The 3,513-nt window shown below is 45.2% G+C and overlaps 1 long non-coding RNA gene across 1 annotated transcript in view; it reads left to right on the top strand.

The window, feature by feature from the left end:
• Positions 1-2,030: 2,030 nt before the first annotated feature.
• Positions 2,031-3,513, top strand: part of LOC140327731 (uncharacterized) — a 5,214-nt gene continuing 3,731 nt past the window's right edge. Inside the window, exon 1 of the long non-coding RNA XR_011920091.1 lies at positions 2,031-2,099. This is a non-coding gene — a long non-coding RNA (uncharacterized lncRNA). The remainder of the gene's footprint in view (positions 2,100-3,513) is intronic.

Genomic DNA, 3,513 nt, shown 5'->3' with positions numbered 1-3,513 from the left:
TTCCTCCACTTCTGAGCTGTTTGAGAAAAAAGAATATATAGTGGGACAAGGTCCACAATGGCATTGATGACCTTCGTAAAAACCCTGGAAACTGTAGGCTGGCTTAGTCCACAAATTAAGGCCGAGGAGGTTTGAAAGGAACCCCTTCCTAAAATATACAGAGTGGCCAGGAGCCTGGTCATTCCTGGCACTGCCTGGCTTCGCTTAGTTTTTTGGAGCAATTTTCTCTTCCAGCAAGCTGTACAGGTGATGGATGACCTGGCGAGACAGGCAGAAACGCCTTTTGACATCCGGATTACGCAAACTTTCCAGGCGGCTATGCTCCAAGAAGATGCGTGGTGCCCGGACTGTTTGGGAAGTATGAGCTTGCCCTTCTGGTTGCTGTTGTTGTTGTTGTTGTTGCTGCTGCTCTTCTTCTGTTATGACAAGATATGTGGTGTTTAATGTCACAACAGCAGTAGTAAAGAACAACTCCAGTTCCAAGTTCGGATCCATGACAACAGCAAACAAAATCCTTGAACCGGCGTTTGTGCGTACATGCGCGTTTGCGTGCGCGCGTGCGCATTTGCACGTACTGAATTCCTATAAATTTGCCCAGTTTCTTAGCCATTCTGCTCATGCAAACCAAAACTTGGGGAGAAAACAGAAAAAGAACAAAGGTTGCAACAAGAACAAGTAAGAATACACCATTGACTTTATTCCTTCAAAAAATGTTTTGGGTGTGTTGTCCCATAACTCTTTTATTTTGTGACTTCTAGTTACATGGAGCCAAGGAGAATGGCCACCACCACTGCCACCACCACCGCCACCACCACCACTACCACCCTGGGGTCTTCAGTCCATAGACCAAGAAGCAGCTCCCTCAGGCCAGCTAGGTTGCTCTGTGAAGCAGGCCAAGTAACATCTAGGCCCCTGGTCCCTCAACCTGGCACCTTAGCCAGTTTGAGCTGGACCAGGGATTCTGCTTCCAAGGCAACCCGCTTCACTCCTGAGCAAAATGCAGCCCTCATGGAGTTCTACGTACAACATTTTTCTAGACTCCGTGGGGACTTGCACTCCCAGACTTCCCATGCTGTAAGGCAGGGACTCTAGGAGGAAATTGCCAGGAGTGTAAATGCAGTGGGCAGTATACAACAGACCATTGCCCAGTGTCAAAAACATGTGAGTGACATCTTCAGACATGTCTAAAGGGTCCTGGCCACAGAGGGTGGAGGGAGTGGGACCTATCCTGAACATCTTGTGCAGCGTCTCAAGGAGTATGAAAGATTGGCGTTGCCATTCATTGGGCCAGAAACGGTGGTAGGGGTGGACTACCGGGATGACTCCAATGCTTGCCAACCATGTAAGTTCAATCCTTTTACATTACCTAACCTGGAGGAGAATACAGGTAATTTGGTTTGTGTGTGTGTTCAGCCTTCCAAAAGCTAAGTAATAACCTTTGATCTTTCTATAATATATCTATATAAAGATAATATTTGTAAATTTTTCTTGCCAGAGGATTCTGGTGCAGACTCCCTTTGGGAATGTGTGAGCTTAATCTGTCCAAAGAAATGTTGCATGTGCAAAATATTGGGGACTTTTGATATGTGAAGACTTGTCACCAAATTCATTCATTTTGATATATCATGTGCCTTTGTAGAACATCCATGTCTGCTCCTCCATTCTTCTCCCGGGCTCCACCCCGTGCCCCTGGACTTCCACCCCGTGCGCCTGCCAGTCCACCCCGTGCCCCTCCCAGTCCACCCCCTGCCCCTGCCCGTCCACCCCATGCCCCTGGCCGCCCAACTCCTAACACACAGGCAAGCAATAGACATGCTCTGGAGGTGGGCCTGCACTCACGCCCGTTCTGTGCAGGTGGACCGTGGGCATGCTGTGGGGGTGTCCCGTGGCCATGCTGCTAGGGTGGGCCACGCCCGTGGCCGGGCTGGTGAAGTGAGTAGAGGCCGGTTTGGGCAAACTATATAAGTGGATGCCGGGTGCCAGGTGAGAACATTCTTCACATTCTTCCTGTCAGTCTTCACTTACTTTTAAGGTCACATCATGTTTTGACCAAGTGACCAATGGAGGAATGGAGCAAACTCGGCCAAGCTGCAAAACAGGTTTGTGTAGGATAAGAGCATGTTCAAGATTTTATGGTTCAAATACCCATTGTGTAAAAACTAAGGTTTATTTTATTAATGGCACCTTTAACCTTGAATAATGACAACTTTAATAATAAAATTAAATGAAAAACACAAAAATCAGCTTAAACAAGAATGCATAAATAAATAAAAAATACTGAAAATGCAATAATTCGGTATACTGTATAGTAATATATTTTTCTAAAACACCTCCTTAGTGTGGTAAATTTTAAAAACACAGTCCAACATCACATACCTATGGACAAAAGGTGGTTAATAAGTGGTCCCTCCAGATATCTGCCTCTTAACCCTGGGAAATAAGTACAGGGCTTCATAGACCTGACCTTCATAGTAGACCTTAGCTTATCCCTCAAAGAGTTAAAGATGGTCTAGAAATAAACACACTATTCAAAAAAACAATAAATCTTTTTTTTATTTTTTTATCTTTAAGTAAACGTACCTTTGCAGGGTCCAGTGACATATAAAGGACTGGAGCTCCTAAAAAGAAACATTCATCTATACTTCCTTTCGGGTCAGCTGCTGTCTTTATTAGGGCAGGATCTGTGTTCTATCATCTTGTTCAGCAAGGGTGTCCTCATCTGCCATCTTTTGTCATGAAATCTGCATAGGGATGTTGCCTACTGAGTCACCTCCTAGTAAAGCAACACCTATGGCTTATATTTAAAAGGCATAAATATTCTGGTTTCACATCCCTCACAGGGTCTTAGCATTGGATCTGTATCCCTGTACCTGAAACCTTGCTGGTGCTCTGGCCACTTGTCCCTATTGATCTAGTTCTGGTATGTATGTTACCACTTGCTGGTACTGCTATTACCGTTTAGCCTGGTTTCACATTCCTCACAGGGGCCCTGATTCATCAAGCAAAATCAGAAGGTCGCTCGCGCATCCGTATTCGCGATCCGAAATCGGAAGCCGTCACGCAATTCAGCAACTGAACGAGCTCGCGGCCGGAGCTGCGCTTCCCCGGCAGCTTTTCACTGGCGAGCTTGCATTAAAAGTCACTGTTCCCCTAAAAAATCATTCTTTCTAATGGCACACATATTACCCTTAGCCCTAAAAAAAAATGTTTGTGCTGTTCAAATGTTTAAAACATCTATATGCGCTAAGAAAAAGCATATTTTAAAATGACATTTCTTTTCTGTTTGGCAAGAGTTAACCGAGTTCAACTCCTCTACATAGGCGCCTATATAAAAGCTTACGATGCCTGATCGGAGGAGCCGCCTGCGGGTAAATCTTGGGACTGTCTTGCGACTGTCCGCGCGCGAAGCCTCGCTTTGCCATCGGACTAGATTTTCCCACAAAAGTCACAAGCACACACACGTTCTTTTGTTTGCTTCTTATGTATATGTGTGTGTGTGTATATATATATATA

Source organism: Pyxicephalus adspersus, chromosome 3 (assembly GCF_032062135.1).
Source record: "Pyxicephalus adspersus chromosome 3, UCB_Pads_2.0, whole genome shotgun sequence".
Taxonomy (NCBI): Eukaryota; Metazoa; Chordata; class Amphibia; order Anura; family Pyxicephalidae; genus Pyxicephalus; species Pyxicephalus adspersus.
The sequence above is the reverse complement of the archived record's forward strand: the minus strand, read 5'-3'. Positions and strand labels throughout refer to the sequence as shown.